This window comes from Corvus cornix, chromosome 7, assembly GCF_000738735.6.
Source record: "Corvus cornix cornix isolate S_Up_H32 chromosome 7, ASM73873v5, whole genome shotgun sequence".
NCBI lineage: Eukaryota > Metazoa > Chordata > Aves > Passeriformes > Corvidae > Corvus > Corvus cornix.
The window spans coordinates 35,882,221-35,902,193 of record NC_046337.1 but is presented as its reverse complement, the minus strand read 5'-3'; the positions used below and the strand labels follow the sequence as shown (position 1 = coordinate 35,902,193).

The 19,973-nt window shown below is 45.9% G+C and overlaps 2 long non-coding RNA genes across 2 annotated transcripts; one reads left to right on the top strand and one right to left on the bottom strand.

Annotated features, from left to right (window-relative positions):
• Positions 1 to 2,394: 2,394 nt before the first annotated feature.
• LOC104694542 lies at positions 2,395 to 10,417 on the top strand. The gene is made up of 4 exons (XR_752741.4): positions 2,395 to 3,915; positions 4,043 to 7,315; positions 7,438 to 7,611; positions 10,333 to 10,417. It is a non-coding gene; the product is annotated as an uncharacterized LOC104694542 (long non-coding RNA).
• LOC109145751 lies at positions 9,246 to 19,698 on the bottom strand. The gene is made up of 2 exons (XR_002047413.3): positions 19,212 to 19,698; positions 9,246 to 19,026 (listed from the first exon to the last, which is right to left on the bottom strand). It is a non-coding gene; the product is annotated as an uncharacterized LOC109145751 (long non-coding RNA).
• Positions 19,699 to 19,973: the final 275 nt, after the last annotated feature.

The window sequence follows — 19,973 nt, the reverse complement described above, 5'->3', positions numbered from 1 at the left end:
GCCTAGAACAAAGCAGCCAAATGTGCTCCGAGACTCCAGCTTTGGGCCTCCTGAGCTGGGTTTAACTGCTCAATAATATTATGGACTACAGTATATTATGGGTATTATATTAAAATGGACGTGACGTATTTGGGGCCATCTAGATTGACATGCTCTTGTGCCATTGCTAATCACACCTTTCTCCAGGAGACAGAAGGAGAAGTTGAGCTAAACACCATCTGACAGAAGCAACTCCTTCAAGTGAACTATCTCACCATGGCCTTCAATACTTACCTATCTCCTCTGAAAAAAGGTCTCCTGATCCCTTTTGGAGCACCTTTTGTCTTTTTTGTAGCAGTCTCATGCTGGTGGTCCAGAGGGAGCCTACAGATCCCTGGTGAGCCATCAGAGGTTTCCCTTTCTCAATTTCCAGCTGATGGACTCCTGCTGTCAGCAGAGCTGCAGAATAAGTTAATTAACATTTTATGCCTTTATTATTATAGGGGTCCTTAGAATTATTTATTTCCTTCTGTTTATGATGTTCTATTTTAATGATGACTTTCAGAAAATGCTTTCAAAGAATCTCAAAGACCCACAGTGCCCAAGGACAAAAACTTAAAAGGAATTAGCAATTCCTGGCAATAGGACTCCTCTCTCTGGCTTCATTCTTTAGGCTGCCCTTCAACACAAAAAACCCTAACCAACTAAACAAAAACCCAACCAAAAACCCCAAACCCACAACAAAACAAACCTTTAAACATGGTTATCCCCCTAGACTTGATCATTTTTTTCCCCACTACAAGGAATGAAGTCTGTGCAAAGTCTGCCTAAAGCACTATTCTTGCCAAGTGGATTTTTAAAACTTCTTACTTTCTCATTTATTACACTTCTTTTTGCTGTCTTCTTAAGCCAGGGCTGCCTACTGATTTTTAACTGGCATTTAAAATTATTATTATTTGTGGTAGTAATTTCTAGGCAATTATGAAAATAATGGAAGAAAGCTCTGGCTTGCTTTGCTACCACTGCCCTCTCATGCCCTTAACCCCAGTCCCCTTTTTTTTAATGCTTAATCAGAGCTTTTTTTCAGTCATTCTGCAAGATGAATAGTGCACACATGCACAGCTAAGGCCACCAATGGGAAGCAAAAATGCAGTGGGTGCTGCAGGGCTCATTTCTGTTGGTCAGGCTTTAGTGACTGGACTAGTTAAAAACACATTATTCTGCCCCTGCAAGAACCCCAGATCACAAAGAAAGCATTTGAAATTTGCATTCAGACTGATAATGTACCAACTTAAATGTCTTTAAACAAAGAAAAAACCCAAAATCAACTCCAAACAAAAAATATTTGTCAGGAATTTCCCTGTGCAGAAACCAGCGAGGCAAATAGTAACTCACGTGTTATTTCTACAGGTGACTGGTGTTTTCAGGTACAAAAATGAATGAAACCAAGTTGGTTTGGGGTAGATGCTTTCCTAAAAAAAAAGGTTTATCAGACTTTATGGATGCAACACTACAGAGATTCTTCACTTTGCTCCTGCCATATTGTGCTGATGGGACAGGAGAAGCAGAAATGCAAGCCCATAGCACAGGATGGGAGTCACAGTGAGTGGGCTATTAAAACATGTATATGTACTAATAGTTGGCTCTTCTTATTTCTCCAGAGGAGGTAGTTAAGCCTTTAAATCAGCTAAGAAACCAGCTCAACAGTGTGGAATAATTATAGGGCATTTCTTGCTCATTTTTATGTAATCCATTAAGTATCTCCTAGATTTATCTTCCTCTCTCTGCTGTTATCTGTCATTTGCAGTTTCTAGTCTAAATAACTATATTTATGGGATTAGCCAGCAGATGGGCTGATGAGATTTGGTATCTGGGATCTAAACTCAGGATTTCTTTCAATCTACCATGAATAACCCATTTTGTATTTATTTTGCATGTCTTGTTGTCTAAATGAAAGAGTATGTTCTAGATACTTTTGTTTTATTCTGGCTACTAAAATATAGGAATTACAGAATGAAGTTCTATGCCAGCCTGTCTTTTAGGAAACCTGAAATCTTATCTGAGTTATTAAAGTTTAACAGCTAGTGGGGGGAGAGAAGTAATTACTTCCCATAACATCTTTCTCTATCAAGAATTTCGTTGTAACATTGATGCAAAATTATTCCACTGGCATTATGAACTGCCATGTAATGTTTGATAATGACACCTCTTACTACCACAGAGAAACCTTTGTTATGACTTAGATTACACATTCATATCCTGCACCAAAAATGAAGATGAATATAATGAAAGTAGATAGCTAATATATCAAGGAGGCATTTGAGCTGAGAATTATAATTTTTTAAATACATATGTGAGAATGTGAAATAAATTAGACAGATTTTTGTCTCACTAAAAAGGGGCAAAACTCAATTGTCTGCAGTGGCATTTTACCCATTTCCCATCAATAGGAACAGTGTTAGCAAAGCTCAGATTTCCTTTTGGCTTCACTGTTGGCTCTTTAGTGAATTTTTTGATATGGCTGCTGGTGATTTCCCTTATGCCATTTCTTTAGACAGGACAGGAAAAGCCTGAAGTTGGGTTTTGCCCTTCCTCTTTCAAACTGATAGTCCTTAGTTTAAAGTCTCCCTTCATCCTTTGCTTTTCCACCCTTCCTCATACCACAGTGTTCAGTGACATTCTTCTGGAATAAAGCCTAGCCAGGCATGGGTAGGATGGCAGTGAAGAGGTTCCCAGGAAATGTTTTGCTGTTGGAAAATATGGGCTTTGTTCAAATCCAACACAATGAAGGAATGTAGATGTAATCTACAGATCAGATGCAAATTTTTATTTGTTACCTGTTCATTCTGATGTTGAAAAGCTTGGCTTGAACTTTCTGTAATTTAGTTTTGACTTTATGCTTCCTTTTGTTTTAACCTTAAGTATAGGATGTTGCAAAAATTTCATAACATAGGGAAATAGGATTTTATGTATAAAATGTCAGCTTTTTAATGAAAGAAATTATTTGGTATTTTTGAATAAGACTATGTTGTGACCTTTTTTGTCCCTTTGGGCCTTTGATTTATCTTTAAATGCTATATTCTTGGGATGGAGAGTTAATTTCTGACTTTTTGTGGTGAACCACACTTATTCTGAATTCTTTTAAGATAATTCAAACACATCACCTTTAAATTCCTCAGCTTTTCAGACTCTAAGCAGCTTCTACCTCTGTCACCTACAGTTTGAATTGCTTTTTAAAAATTTTTACATTTTTAATTTTTTTTTTGAAGTGGCAGCAATCATTTTACAGCAAGGCTATTTGCCTTGCCAAAAAATTCACTAATGCGCATCAGCAGGGACAGGTTCCTGACACACGTGGTGGTTTTGCTGATGGTATTTCAAGTGACCCTTGTAATCACTGAGCATCAACTGGCAGTGAAGTTTCATCATTAAACTTTAACTTCGCTCATTTGGGGTTTTAATTGTGCTTTGAAACGTTTGATGGCTTGGCTGACCTTTCTCTGGGTTAACTGAAGACTGAGATTTGTCTGCCAGGAGGGTACTGCTGAGGAAACCTTGGAGCACAGCACTTGATTGGTGTCACTGAGACAGCATGGTCTGGTATCTCTAGGGTTAGAAATGCCTCTGAACTTTTTATGGCCTTTAACTGGAGCTAGAGAAAAAGGAAACACAGGGAATGCCAAGAATTTTACAAAGAGTAGGTGATGAGTATAAATTGAAGAGCCACTTACATTAAAGACAGGGATTGGACACTATAATGCCTTTTTGTACTTCTAAAGCATTTCTAACCCTTCCTTTCCCCATGGGAAATCTCCCAGGAGAGCGGTGAATTTCCCTGCTAGTGGGAAAGTCCAGCATTGCCATCTCCCCCATGCTGCATTCCTGCTGCCATGCAGATGGGAGCCCTGTTTCCAGTGCAAGGCAAGGGCACACCAGGTAGGACTGGGGCAAGGTCTTTGCTGAAAATTACTACAATTTGCAAAATCCCCCTCCCCTGACCCGAAGCTATTTTGGAGATCTGAAGTTTTCACCAAAACTAGCAATTTTATCTTTTTTTCTTTAGGTCTGATTCAGTGCTACATAGAGGGACAGATGAGTGCAGATATTTCACGTGTAGACTTTCTCCTGCCCCTATGAATACCATGATTTCCATGCTGGCCTTATGGCTCTGTGCTGACATTTGTTCTGCCAGTCCCTGTGGAACCTGGCACTGTGTCCTGAACCACCCGCCCCTCATCTCCGTGTAATTAGTCTCAGAGCCGTGAGACAGGAACCTTTCCTGGCCATGTTTGTGCAGGAGGCCAAGGGCAGTATCAAACTCCGAAGGTAAGCAGTGGGGCAGGCACGTGAATTCAGGCTGAAGGATGATTTGGGGCAGTGTGACTGATGAATGGGGGCTTATTTCAGGGGGCTGCAGTACCTACGTGTCACACCAAAGAGACAAACCATCCTTTGGGGTGCTGCTCTTCAAACCTCCATTCTTGATGACAAAAGGGAATTTGGTGCCTGAAAACAAGTCCTCTGCAGTAAGCATGCACAGGCTCATCCCAGGCTAGCTGCATCCCAGGCTGCAGGTAGTGTCCATATTCCCACTGTGAGTGCTCTCATTAGCAGGACCTGTGGGCTCTGGATCAGACCCTGGTGGGGAGGACAGAGTGAGGAAGAAGACAAGGGCCAGTTTCTTTCCAGCCTGTGGGAGAGGGGAAAACCCTGTGGTGGTGGGAATGACATTGACAGACAGGGATGTGGCACATTTTGGCAGAGATCATGAAATCAACTACTATAAACCTGGCATCTTATCTGGGCCTCCCCAACAGTCCCACTCTCAGCATAGTATCCCCATATATTTAAAGTCCTGTCCCTTTGGCTGATGCCTTGTTAAATATCGGCCTCCTGCAATAATATTTTATCTTGTAATTGTAATCCCAGAGCATGCAAAATAAATACCAAGATGAATATAGTGGATTACCTTACCTTCATCCTTCAGAGCATTGAGTTAACCCCAGCCACTGAATAATTGCACCTTCAAAATAGGTTTTGTTGGAAGAAGCAAGAGCGGAAGGACTCTGCAGCCAGCAGAGATCAAGACTGGTTGCCTATGTAAAACCATTTCAAGCCTCTTGGCCTGAGACTACGTCATTAGCTTGTGTCAGTGATTAATTTGAGAAGTATATATTCAGTAACAGGCTATTTATTTTACAAAGTTTAGTCCATAATCTATTTACTTGCCACTGCCAGCACATCACACAGTAGCATTGCAGCTAATACTGAACAAAACCCTGAGCAGTGCAGCATCCTCTTCTGACTTCTTCACTTGCCATTTATTTTTCTTACCAGGGTAAGGCCTGGAGATCTTGATCTCTTAGCAAACACGTGCTGGTAATTTTTCCTGCTTTGCCAGGCCTTGGTCCTCAGCCCACTGCTGATGCTCAGTTGAGACATGGTTTAAGCACCATCCAGTCAGAACCACTGAGGAGCAGGACAGTGATGGCAGCTGAGGAAAAAAGGAACAGGGCTGGAGGCCACAAGTCAGCGAGAGGAAGGTAAATGTTGAGGGTCAAAGTTGTTCAGTGAGATGCAGATCAGGAGAAAACTTGAGTGGATAGACTGAAACTTTCTGGGTTACTGTTAGGCTGTCAGAACGCAAGTGTAGCTCACATTTGTACCTGCCAGTTTTATTTCCAGCTCAGGAGCATGAGCTCTGCAACAGAAGTGGATGCATGGTCCATTTTTAGTAGCATTAGTAGCATCTTGCTTTTTTTTTGGCGGGGGGGTGGGGAGGGAGGGCGGATAAAAATGTTTGAGGTGCCCAGGGTGTGTGAATTCAAGAACTGCTTATTCAGGGGAGAGCTGCAGGACTGGACCTCGGCGGGCACAGCTTCCTGCAGGGGATGCAAGAGGCTGATGTCCAGCACCTGTAAACTGAAAACGCCCCATTTGGTACAGGCACAGTTGATATGCCTGGGCCAGAGTTATGTGCATGAGCTGAACAGAAGAGCAACCCTCCCACCCTCTGTGGCACAGCCAAAGTAGGGTTTGGACCCTGTGGTCAGTGTGGGGTGTGGGGGAAGGAGGGATGAGAAATGCCCTGGGGACCTCTTACCCGTTCTTAGTGCCAAGCTGAAGGGACAGGGAGACCATTCTTCTTTATTTCCCTCCATCCCAGCTGTGTCTGCTGCCTACACACACTGAGCCATCCTCAAGGGTCCTGGGGCAGCAGCCAGCTCAGCTTTTCCAAGTGTCTGCAGCAGCAAACCTGCTGCCTTGCCATCTATCAAGGACACCTGCTCTGAGCAACTTACCTAGGCTTAGAGCTGACTCGATGTTACCAATGGAAATTTTTCCATATTAGGAAGGAAAACCATCTCTTTCCAGTTTGTGTGATGAAGTTGAAACAAGGAGAATGCAAGGTGTCATCAGCAGTTGATGTGGTGATGTGCTCTTCTGGGATTTTCACGTGAGTGTAAACCTGGTGTGAAGGTGGCATCACTCAGCTCAGCGTGGACGCAGGGTGTAGCCAGGGCTGGGTAATCAGCTCCCCCTCTGATTCCATGTCCCCGTGCGTCAGCGGTAAGTGGCTGCAGGGCAGGAATCCAACCCACCTATCTATCCCAGTTCCAGCCGGACAGCGACTGAAGGGTGCGGGTGGCTGGATCCCTGCAGCGCTCTGCCCCCGTGGAAAACAGGGTGCAACCCCAGCGATGTCAGAGCTGTAGCGGGGGGGGAACCCCGTGATTTTTGGCAAGAGTTGGCTGTGCGGCCCCGCAAACGCTGGATTTTGGCAGCAGCGGAGCCGTGAGGGGCGGTGTTGGACCGCGGGAGCGGCAGCCTTGGCGGGGCAGCGCTGGCGGCACCCGGCCCCGGCGGGCTCCGCAGCGTTTTTGCTACATTTTGGGGTGTTCAAGCCTTGGTATTTTGCAACAGGGATTAGTTGCAACAAACTCTCCTTTCCCTGCTGTCATTCTCTTTTTTTCTTTTTTTCCCCTTTTTTTTTTTTTTTTTTCTTTTCCCGTTTCCTCTTTTCTTTTGAGGTCTTTCCCAGACCTTCCAGCAGTGTTCATGGAACACCCCAGCGCTGGAAGGTGACTCTTTGTCAGCTGAACATCTCTGGAATCACAGGTGGGCAGGTGGCGCAGCCAAGATCTCTGTGATGCCCCACAACACGCCACATGTTCCTGAGCTGACTCCCAGCCAAACCTCAGCATCACGGCCACCTCTGCCACGTGCTTGCTGAGGTGGCTTTCCGGCTATCAAGGCCAGGAGGAGAGGTTACGCCACAGGTTTTCCCTGGCTTGAAGAGAATAAAAAGCCCCATTGGTGACAGCAACCTAAACAGGTAAAAATGTGCCGGGTTATTTTGCCTTGCACAGTGCAAAGCTGCCCCTTTCCCTACACTGCTTTATCATTTTTCATGGTTCCAAATTATCTTTTGTTTCCGAACCCCCAAACTTTCTCTAGATGCAAACTATTGCACCTGCGTGAGTGTGGTAGTGAGCTGCCTTCACTTTATCTCCTGCTGTTGGACAGATGAATCCACACTACAAGAGAGTGCTTGCAGATTATTATCTTTGTTCCGTGAAAATTTGCCTATCAGTAGAAGTGGCATCTGGAGATGGGAAAGCAGAGCTTCAGGTACTCCACCTTCCTTTCACCAGCTCAACAAGGAGATAGATATTTCTTCTGCTATGTTAGCAAAGCCACTGGGGTTTTGATTCCTACTCTGTATGACAAGGATAGGAGCGGGGGGAGGGGGGAGGAGGGGGGTGGGAAGGAAAGTTTTGAGGGACCAGCTCTGCCCCTTGCACTTACAGAAGGGATGCCTACCAAGGGGGGTGGAAGGAGAGGTCTTCCCAAGGCAGACAGTACGATCATCTCTCTCTCTCACATAGAATCAGTGGGTTGTTAATGTTTGAGCCAGCCTCTTATTTCACTGCAGTTGTCTGCATTGTCAAGGCTTTCCTCAATACGTCAAAAACCTGAAGGACCAAACAGCCCCAACAATGGCTGGAACAGGAGTTATTCCTGATCTAAAGCATAGCCTGCTGAGGGCCACCCTTTCTGTGATACTTGTGAGGCTAAGCAAAGTGAATGAACCAACACAAGATGATTTTTTTCCCTTTGTGCTCCCTTAGGTTAAAGTTTTTAGAGAAAAAGGATTACCTCTGGGACTGAATCCTCCTTTTGAGCTGATGGATGCATTGCAGGCTCTGTTCCCTTTGCACCCTCAGCTTCCCCCAAAAGAGGAGACATGTGGGAGCCAAAAGACCAACCATTGACAGCCCTGTGTTGTGTGAGATATTTCATTTACAAAGGCAGGGACATTTGTACCATCATCTTCCCTTGATGGCTCCCCAAGCCTTGTTCTGCCAGTAGAGGTCAGCACAGAGGTCATTAGGAAGACTAACGTGATTATCTTGTGAAGATCAGGAGGCTGTTCTGAAGAAAGTCCCTTCCAGCACTGTATTTTACAGTGGTTCAATTGGCTGGCAGGCAGCTTGTTTTACCTGGTTGCTTGGTTGCTTTGATCTTTAATAGCTCTAGTAAATACCTAAGAAGAAGGAAATAGTTCACCTGTTCCACATAGTGAAAAAAAAAAAAAATCCAACCCAAATTGCACAGTACCTGTCTGTCTCTCTGTGTCAGTGATGCTAAACTGGAGTTTCAGTGGGAGAGGGTTTAGCCCTGGACAGGTTTTCCAGGTTAATTGAAAGAACGTGGTGATACCTGAAATGCTACTTGCTCCATGTGCTCATGGCTTTGTTAAGCAAGGAGATCAACGGAAGTGCATAGGTAACTTATCTCTTTACAGCTGAGCCTGTGAAGAGAGGATGGGCTAGTTTAATGGCTCTCTCTTTTTATTGAAATCCCTCTTTGTTGGGTATCCTGGGGTTTACAGTGACTAATACCTTTCCATAAGATATCTCTCAATCAACAGAGACAACTATGTTTACAGGGCAACATTTTTCACCTGCTTGTCAGCACGTCAAGAAGTACCAAAATGCACAATCTCCCCTGAATCCCACAGCAAATCATTCATTTTTTAAAACATCATCTACTGTCAGTAATGGTGTTGCAGATGGGTTAAGACAGCCACGCTTCTGCTTCATACCTACGGAGAGAGGAGAGCTTAGAGCATCTACCTGAGAGGTGCCACCATTTAGGAGGGAGACCCTTCTCAGCACTGTTTTGCTGATTGGGTTTTTTCCTCGCAGTTAACTGTAGATACACTCGAAAAGGAAAACAACAAAAAAAAAAAGCCAGTGGGCTATTAACAACTCGGTTTAATGTTGACAATGGCACTTTGCAGTGGGAGTGTAATCTGCTTAATGTTCCAGAGCAGAACAGCCCGTCAGCTCACATCCCTTTCATTGGCAGTGGTGGCAATGCTTCCCCCAGAAGTTAAAGCCATGTGTCTCATTTCTGAGAGGGGCTTATTCATAAAAAGGGAGGGAAAATTGATCGTCCAATCCACAGAAGGAAAAAACACACAAGGGGATAAATTATGAGAACTAAGATGGGCAGACAGATTTCTACATCTTGTGTATGTAAAAATCTGTGCCTGGTAGACTTGAGCTGTGTCATTTTAGATACATTTCTCCAACCCACGTAAATATTTCTGTCCATTGGAAAAGAAGGAAATTTCATTTTTCATCAAAGCTCTACAGTCATCTCATTATTAAAAACAGAGGGAAAAGATGTATCAGGAAGGCAAAGCAGTTGCAGCCACATAGTTGTTTTCAATAATCCAGTGAGTCAATACACAGAAGAGCCTTTCATTCCTCCCTGTGGTTCAGACTAAATTGTTTATTAAGATTTTGGTGCATTATTTAAAATTTAAAAAAATAAAAAGGAAATTGTACCTCTTTATTTTAAAGACTGTTGCAATAAAAATTCAGATTATTCAAATTTATCAAGTGCATTTTATAAGGCAGTAACCACAGCAATTTTTTCCTCATACCACAAGATATTCCCTGGCTTTTCCATCTCATTCATAGTCATACATAAGGAGGCTGTTTACAAGGCATTGCTACAGGGAGCAAAAAATATTACAGAAATGAAAATTTGATCCAACCAATGGCTGGAATTGTAATGAAAGACCTAAGCGGAAGGTAAACAGCAGCTTAATGTAATACTTTAAATGCAATTCTTGAAAAGTGATGTATAATAGCTACAACGGGGATCTGTACTTCAGATCTTCACCCATGCAGAGGTGTGGAATAGAAACTAATTACACATGTAGCTATAATGCACACTGAGCAGCCAGAACAGACAAGTACAAATATTTAAGATATTTCACTTTTTTAAATCACAAGGTCGTGAACTTGCATTTTGTTTTTGTTTCTTTTTCCCCAGGAAATTGGACAGGAGGCTGGCTGAAAGTATACCAGAGCTCTACAGGGATTTCTTGTGCTTTTTCAAGAAAGGATTTGCTGTGTTCTAGAATGTGTAAATATTGTTTGGGGCTTGTTTTGTTTTTTATCTCAAATGCTTGCCAAGGCAATTGAACCGTACAAACATAATTAGCCAGGGGCTGAACATTTAATCTTAAATTCTGAGTCTTCATTAAGTCTTAATATAAACCTTAGGAGGGAAGCTTGCAACCATTCCTGTTCATAAGGATGGATGGAATTTGTGGCAGATTTTTATGGCAGAAGAGGGAAACCACTCAAATGGGGAAAGCTCAGAAAATTGTGCTGAAGCCAGTAAGTAGTCAAGGGGTTGTGCCATGGATAATGGGACAAGATCTGGATTCAAGTCACCTTTTGTGTGGTCAAAGCAGGTCAGGCTGGGCAGGGCTTTGGGCAACCTGATCTGGTGGAAGGTGTCCGTGTCCATGGGGTCGGGATCAGATGGGCTTTCAGGTCCCTTCCAACCCAAACCATTCCGTGGCTAGGAATTTAAGAAGGTGGTGTGGGAGAACTGGAATGCTTGTGGGTTGAAAAAACAAGAGCTTTCCCCTTTGTATGCGAGTTACACCAAATCAGGATGGGGTGTTCGGGGGTAGTTGTTTTTTTTCCATGGGTGATCTTTCCATGGGTGATCTTCCAATGGCATTGCTATTTTTACCTGAAAAAGGGACAATTTCTGAATTTGGATCAATTTCAGTCTATCAAGATAAAATAAACCGCTAGCGCCTTTTATTTTTATCTCAATTTACTGAGAAAAATTTCTACACTAGGCATGATAGGGAGAAAAAAACTGGAGGGAGAAAAATTAAATGAAACAAATCCTTATATTCCCTTCTACAAGCACTTTTATGAGCTGGGAAGTCATGGAGAAATGTGAAGGTGCTGTGATTTCTCCTACACCTTCCTTTCCCCTTTTTCAGTTGTAAGAACTATCAGGTGACATCTTTGTGAGGAACATGCCAGACCCTCTGCACATTGAATGAAGTCCAAAAAGCAGCAGAATTAATTCCTGTGACTTTTCATGCCAAATCTGTTCTCTTGTTCAGTGTTGTCAGGGGGGGTGAGACCTTCGTAATAATTCGAAGTAGCCTGATTGCCAAATATCCAGAAAAGCAGTAACAGAGGTTAAAAATAAATGCGAAAATCTATTTAAAATCTAAATAACAAGATTTATATAGTACCTAGTACTTGCTGAAATTTTTTTTTTCTAGTGCATGCTTTTAAAAAAAAATAAAAACAAAAGTAGTGCAAGAAGAGAACATTCACCTTGCAAATGGCTGGATTCCAGGAAAAAAAAAAAAGGGCAAAAAAGGGAAAACTTGGGCGGAGATTTGCATGGCTGCCTGCAGACAAGGCGACCCGCTGGCCTCCTGCCTGCTCCTGGCCTGCCAGCGGAAGTTTTGCCCTTGGCTTGGCAGCAGCACCCTGAAATCCTGCTCAGCTTCAGTGCCATGGTCCCCGGTGGGCTCTGGCTCCGGGGAAGGCAGGAGGAGGTGTCCTGCATGGAAAAGCACCCCCATGGGAGCCACCTGCCAAGCAGTGCCCAGACCCCCAGATACCACCTCAGCCCCATCGCTTCCGCTTTTGCCACTTGGATGAGGACAGGTGACTTCAATAAGTTTATAACAAGTTGGGTTCTAAATCCTCTTCGGTGCAATTTGCTAAGGTACTGAGTGCTTCCACTCACCTCGGCAGCTTCACAACTCCTACAGCTACATGGAAAATTTAGAATTAATAGAACTATTTAACATGGGAACAACGACCTGGAAGGATCTGACTGGTGCAGTTCCTACAAATCAACACAGTATGAGCTTGTAAGCAAATGGGCTGGTCCCCTGTGAGCTACCGAACATCTTGTCCTGGGCACGTTAACGGCAAAGCTTGAAATAACGGTGACTTTTGGAAATCAATTTTGATAACCAGACTCTATTTGTAAGGTATTTTGAGCTAATAAAGCTACTGTGGTCCTGGGAGTGCCCTTTTCCTTGAGCACAATGGGAAACTCTTCTTGTCAGGATTGCTATAGAAACAATGAATTATCAGGCAAACGGGACCATCCGGCAAATTGTGCCAGACCGGGGATGTGTGCTGATAACGCAGCAGTGTTAATTTGCTCTATTTTGTTATAAGCAGAGCTTGCATTGCCTATAGAAATGTAAAGAGGCAGGTGAGCTGGAATGTCTATTATTTATAGACACAGTTTGTGCTGTATAAATGAATTTTTCATAGGAAGACTTCTTACAAAAAAAGGCTTCAGAAACTGCTTCGTAAATAATTATGACTGGGAGCTTCAAATGTGCTTCGAAGAATGGGTGGATACCTTTTAGTCCCCCTTAAAATTTTTCAGTTGTAACCTTGAACGTGTTGTAAAGAGTGGGGTGTTTTGACCATGTGGGAGATACCCCAACCCCATTATTTCCAGCCTTTAGCAAAATAATGCTGAACCGCGGCTTGTATTGCCTTCTGTCATCTTGCAAAACTGAGTCACCCATAAGCAAATGCAAATATTATCAGTATGTTGATGTGCTTGTATTGTATGGCTTGAGAAGTCAGCACCAGACTGAAGCATGATCCAACGATGACAAGAAGAAAGAAGCAGGAAATCCTCTTGGTATCAAGTGGATAACCCCTATATATTCTTTACCACGTTTTGCTCAATGCCACTTGGGAGGACGTTCCTCTATTTTTAAAAAGAAGACATGAAATATGGCAGGAAATCATTGACCTGAGAGGAGTTTGGCTTCAGATGTGAGACACACCACCAGGATCACGGAAAAGGTAGGGGAGAGGTGGGAAAGAAGGATGAGTGAGAGAGGCCTAGGCAAGAGAATGCTGTATTTGGATGTCATATATGAGTTGGGGAGAAAACAAAAACGCCCCTGTATTTGCATGTGAGTGATGGGAAAAATACTGCATCTTCTACTGGGCTCAATGAGGGTGGTGAGGCACTGGCACACATTTCCCAGAGAGGTGGTGGATGCCCCAGCCCTGTAAACATTCAGGGTCAGGTTGGATGGGCTTCTGAGCGCAATCTGGTCTTGTTGAAAGTGCCCCTTGCTCATTGCAGGGGGTTTGAAAGGAGCTTTAAATCCAACCTAAACTATTCTATGATTCTGTGAAATGTAAGTGAGGCCCTTGGAAAAGCAGGTTGCCAAGGAGTTTCGTATATACAGGAGGACCAAAAAAAAAAAAAAAAAAGAAACAATATGATACCATTCAGAGTGGACCACATAGACCTGTTGTAGGACTCTTATAATAACTGAGAGTATATTTAAATCCTTTTGCTATGAATGAGACATAAACACTACTAAAACCCAAGTATGGTATAAAATGTTTTCTTGAGATCAGTCTTTAGTTGAAGAAAATACAATTATGAAGCCTGTGTTGTATTGGCTCCTGCTGAAATTTTGTCTTTATAAGATATTTTTTTTTCTGTTATCTAATTGGCTGGCTTCTTTCAGGTTCCCAGAGTACTCTTCTTTGTGCTCCAGGGGAATTTCTGTTACTCCTCAAACAATAATTCTGGAAAAAAACCCCACACACAAAAAAAGACAAACTGGTGCATTGCACCACCCCACAATGGGCCCAGTGTTGATGCTGGATTAACTGTCCCGGTGAATGGCTGAGCTCACATCTCTCTGCCTGCCTGGAGCTCCACTCTGCTCTGCCTCTGGGGTTATGATATCATCTCTGAAGTCCTGCAAACACAGCTGAGCTCCACACTGCTCCCATTGTAGGTCCCACTTCTAAAAAAGTGGAGCTGGGGATCTCAGCCAAGCAGCAGAGCATCTCTGCAGAAGATGGAGGATGTGGGGACGCCTCTTTCTCCCCACAGATGTTCACACAGTTATCTGCAAAGGCCATGTACTTCCAAAGGGCTGCTCACATGGCTGTGCGCATATAGAGCCTGTATTTATCGTTCTGCTTCTCCAGGTGTGAAGTGAAAAGCCTGCACCTATAAAGAAACCCCCCTAATTGTCTTGACATCAGTTTGAGGTGGGCAAGTTGGAATTTCCAAGGGTCTCAGCTGTCTGCAGTTGAGAAGTCATCTTCTTGCACAAGCTTTCTTCTTGTATGGGCTTTTGGCTACTCATCATGTATGAGTGAGGCTGTGCTGGCAGACAAGAGGATACCCAAGTGAATATTTCTCTCACACCAAGTATTTGTTTCAGGGCTGCAACTCTTTGCTGGCCCACTCTGTGCAGAGATGCCTCCTTCCAGCTTCGTGCACTCTGACACGTGTTGCCTAATGGACCACGGCTTCTCGTTCAGCCAGGCTGACAGGGAGCATCTCTGTCACCACAGCTGACACATGCTTGCTTTGTTAAATGACATAAGATGCTGCAGTGCAAGGCACAAGTTCTCCCATGCTTTCAGCTAAACAATTTACTACTGTGCTGCATATATCCTTCTCTGGCCCAGCGAGTGGGAGGCACCCAGAGCTGGTTATACATGTCCCAGTATAGCCAGCTCTGTCCCCCTTGACGTTGCAAGGAGCAGTGGAAACGAAGTGACGTGTTGACCTAATGCCCTACATGTAGGGCATTCAAACCTTCGCTGCCTGACAGCTCTCAAACTGCCTGCTGAGGTTTAGCCCCATGTGGCATTTTCTGCTCTGCTACATTGCAGCTTCTCCAGCCCTCCTGCCTCTGCACCATCCCGGGAGTAAGCAAAGCCAGGGTTTTGGAATGTGTGTTTCTGGCCACAGAGTGCAGTATTTTCTGCACATCAAATGCTCATCAGCGACTGGGAACACAACCAAGGAGGTTGGGGAGGAGAGGAGGGAGCCACACTTGATCCCACAGAAACCACAAACCTAATTTCACACTGAAGGCAATTAGCCAGGCACTCATTTGGTTAGGGTGGCTGTGCCGCCTTGTAAAACATGACCTTTTAATGAGCTGGGGTTTAGATTTGGGAGGTGGACCTGAGTTTCTGCTAGTCTACACTGGCAAAGGAAAACCACCAGCAGTTAATTACCATCAGGAGAGGGGAGCAGGGGTGAAGTGGCCCTCAAAACCATCTCTGTGCACTTCCAAGTCCTGCTTTGCATGACAGGATCATATCCCTGACCCCATGCCATCAGACTCAGCCTCCCCGCCAAAGCCACCAGGATGCTGCAGCATCCTTGGCTGGGCAGTGCTGACTCAGGCACACGGTCCTGTGCCCACTCCCTGGCACTGCTGTCCCCCAGATATTTCACTACTAGATATAAAAATCCCTGAGTTAGCCACTTGCGGCTGTGCTCCCTGCAAGGGGAAGCAGTAAAAGGCTGATTTATGCTCTGAACCACAAAAGCCTTTTATTGCTGCTTTTTTTTTTTAATATAACTGTCTTGCCCTTAAATGTCTAATCCTTTTCTAACAGTCTTGTGGAAGTGGCAGGGCTCTCCACGGGTTAAAGGCACTGTTTTTCAAGAGGATCAAGTTGTCCAGCAGGTCCCCAAAGCCCCTCAAAGCCCCTGGCACAGCCAGTCCTGTCAGCAAGGGAGGAGGGCAACAGTAAGATATGTGCTGCCGGCATGGTCCACCACATTCTCCCAGCCCTCAGCTTTCTGGGGTTGTCGGAGGGTTATTCCATCACTTGGAGTATTCCCTGACAGTCTTAGGCACTGCTGCTCCTTCAGGGGAGAATAAAAACCCCAAGCTGATCTAACAGAAACAGGGATTTAGGAGTTTGACTCCAGGCATATACATTTAAAGACATTGCCCAATTATTTCTTCATTTTTATTAATTACTATTAGTCATTTATGGTCCCTTTTAAATTCAACTTCTCAAGAAAAATATTGCTTTAGAAAAAAAAAAAAAAGAAAAGTAATTTCATGAACAATTAGCAAAAGCTACAGCTGCACCATAAAAGAGAAATACTGGGGGGGGGGAAGGAATATTTCAAATTGACCGGGAATATTTCAAATGCAAGTTGTCAGATGGATGGAAAGCCAGCTGAGATCCTAAGGAAGGGGTGATGCGGGAGAGGGGCAATTCAGGTAGGAGAAAGTACACGGTGTGGCATTGCTGGGTTCATTGTCAGGCCTGCTGTTAATTACTGGCTTTATTAATGATTTGGAAATGATGAGAAGTGTTAATTGCATCAGAAAATGATGCTACATTGGGAAGAGCTGAAAGCAGAGGTGAGAGCAGAAGAAAGAGCAGCAAGAGAGGCAGGAAGGGCTGAGTGGTATAAGAGGGATTTGATTTCATTCAGGCTCTGGGGGCTTCTCTACAGTTTCCCCCAGTAAAAGAGCACCAATAATGTTTGTGGACATGGAGGGGGCCCACAGAGGCTGGACAGGAAGGTTTGGTTTGAAGCAAGAATCATTGGGACCCCTCCTGTCACCCTCAAGGGAGGAACAGAGACTTGCCTGCAGTGTAAGGCAGGCAGAGTCCCTGCACAACAAAACTGAGCGGCGTGGAGGGGCAGCTGACTTCAGAAGACCCTAGACTGTATAGCAGAGTGTGTTTAAAAGAAAACTGTGAAAAGGTAATACATTGCTCTGCCTGCTGTGCAGCTGAACTGAAGGAAGGGGGAAAACAAAACCCACATTCATTTAGAAATTGCATCTAATGATCATCTCGAGAAGTTATAGGACAAAATCAAGGGAGTGAGCTGCTGCAAGCTGTTAAGGAGGAAACCCTCTGCCCACCGGATGCCAGTGTTGCCCAACATTAAATCACATGGAGAAAACTCCTCTAGCAAGAGAATATTTGGTGCTTAAAGACACCCATCACTCCAGCTACCCAAACACCACCACATTCAGCAACACACTTGCAACTTACTTGGTGGCACAGTTAAATATTTGCAACTCATCATTCTGGAGGTAGGCAAAGGTGACAAAGCCAAGGACGAAGCACTGTGTAAAATTTTACTTTTACTGAGCGGGCCCTAAAGAGGACCAAGCAGAGTTTTATTGCGCAGCTCCTCGGGCTGACAGTCTCCATTAACCATCAGTTAATACTGCAGCGTCAAAGCAAACCCGGAGTCACGGCCCTGTGCTGTTACAAAGTGTCCTTCATCCCAGCAAAAGACCTCGGGGTGAGAATATTTTGCATGAAGAGCCACCAGTGTAAGAGCGGAGCCTCTCGGCTCTGCATTGCAGTCGGCGTGTCGTGTGCCATCCCTCCATGCTGCAAATAAATCTACAATTTCTCAGCTGGGTGCCTTTAGAAGCCACACGCTAATACGCTTATACAGGAAGAGAGACCAGACAAGGTTCAAATAAAGAGCTCATGTAATAAATAAACATGAGGTCAGTATGGGAACAGCAATTATTGCTTTGTATGACAAGATTTGCATAGCAAACATTTGTGATTAATGTACAGCCGGCGTCAGGTAAGGAGCCTTCACTATCGTTGCTCCATCTGCACCTTCCAATCTAGAAGGTGCAGCAGCTCCAGCCAGAGCAATTAGTCACTGTTTACTGAGAGGCAGATCGAGCAAAATTTTTCTAGTTCAATATTTGAGCGAGTTTTGTCTCACAACCTCCCATTGGATCCATTTCTGCGCCAGGCAGGGATCAGGCTTCTTTCCTGGGGCTGGCAAGGAGGGACAATCAGCACTGCTGCTAATCTGCTCAGCAAGGGCATGGGCTGGCTCCCAGCCTCTCCTGTTGGCCTCACCCAGGTGATTTTCTCAGGGAAAACCCTAAGGAAGAGGCTGAAGACCCTGAATATCAGGGCTCTGCTTCCTGACTGCCTTTTCTTCCACCTGCCTCTGCCTGCCAGTGAACTGCCCCATTGCCACTGCTGATGTCGGCAGTGGGATGCAGCACTGAGGGCAATGAAACCTCCTTCTTTACAGCCTCCTTTCTGCAGAGCCTGGCTAATTAGTTCCGGCTAAACTTTCAGCTCTTTGGAGAAAGAGACATAATCCGACTTGAAACACTATCTTGATTTGGGGATTTTTTTTTTTTTTAAAGGCATGCAAGCCTCTGGCTTCTCTGGAAAGGAGGCAGTTTGGCTGGAGGGACTAGGGTTATTCTTCTGAGGTAAATTCCTATGGGAAAACCATTCCATTGGAGCTGGTTAGAGGGAAGGCACTTGCTGCTGCGTTCTTCCACTTAATCTGCTTGGGGGCGCCAGGGAAACCTGTTAGCATCACTAGGAAGTCACTCCCAAGAAGTATTGCACAGAACAGCTGGAAAGGCGAAAGGAGAGTTCCTTCATGTTGATGAGATCCAGAAGGGCTTGATTGGGGTGAGCAGGCTTCAAAACCTAGGGCACGCATTTTGGGGACATGAAGCGAAGAATTGAAGGTGCTCTTCTCTTGTGCACTTGCAGAGTTCAGTTACAACTGAGAATGCCAATCAACTCATCAAGAGTGATAAATGGCAGCTGCTGTCTCACACTTGTGATGAGATGTTGAGATTTTCAGTCGCTGTCTTGCCAAGACAAGTCTTGATAAGATGCCAGTCCCCTGTATCCACTAGGGAGGACACGTGTGTCAGCATTTCACCCTTGTGCTTGGGTGGGTGGTAGTCAGGGGGATGCAGGGCTGATGCTTGCAGGACCCTGGCACTGCAGCTGTCCCCACCTGAGAGCATCTAGGAGGTGCCACCAACCTGGCAGGGGACATCAAGATGGGGGGTGCATTGGTGGGAGATGCCATCGCACCTCTGTGCCTCACAGAGCTGTAGGCAGGCTGGAAAACATGGCTCTCATCAGCTACTTCAGCGCCAAGTCCACCCACCACCACATTGAAGAATGATCTCCAAGGTGCCATCAACCTGCCCTGTTGCCCTTAAAACTTCTCTCCCTCCTTTCCAGCCCTTCCACCCTAAAGCTTCCCAACTGCCTCGGCTGAGCACTGGGAAGCCCTATACTCACCTCGGCGCTGAGAGCGCAGGCGGGGTGCTCTCGTCTTTGCATGTGGGGCTGTGCGCATTCACGGAGGTGGGTTCTTCGGGGCAGAACCCAGGGAGGAGGACGATATGCCACGTCCTTGTCCGAATCAGGTGTGGGGGGGGAGGTCCCACAGCGGAGCTGGGCGCGCTTCGCGCTGCGCACGATGCTCTTCGCACTTCAGCTGCGGCCGCCGCTGGGACGGGCTCAGCCCGCTCGGGGGCCGCCGCTATTTCGAGGGGCTGTGTCGGGAGGTGTCCCTGTGCCCCCCGGAGCAGGGTCGCTCCCGGTGCCGCCTAACGGGACGGCAAAGTTCCCTCGGGGACCCGCTCCCGCCGGTGTTTCCGCAGCCCCCCCTCACGCCGGGGGTGCCCGGGGCGCGCACCTGCCCCTCAGGCTGGGCGGGGCAGGGAGAAAGCGCGGGAACGGCTCGCGCAGGCAAGCGCGCGCGGCTCCGCAGGTGCGGAGCGTTCGTGTGGGAAGGGGGGGGGCGCGGGGCGGTCCCGCGCGGCGCCGGCCCCCGCCCGCCCCCTCGCTCCGTCCCGCCGCTCCTCCTCCCTCACCCCCCTCGCTCCTTCCTCCTCCTCTTCCTCGTCGCGCTCCCGCCGCTCCGCTCCGCGCGTGCTGGCGGCGCAGCGGCCCGGCAGCGGCGCGGCCGCCCCGTCGGCGCCGCGGCGCGCCCGCGGAGGGGCGGCGCTGGGGGCGGCGGCTCGGCGGCGGCAACTTTTGGGAGCCGGCGGCGGCAGC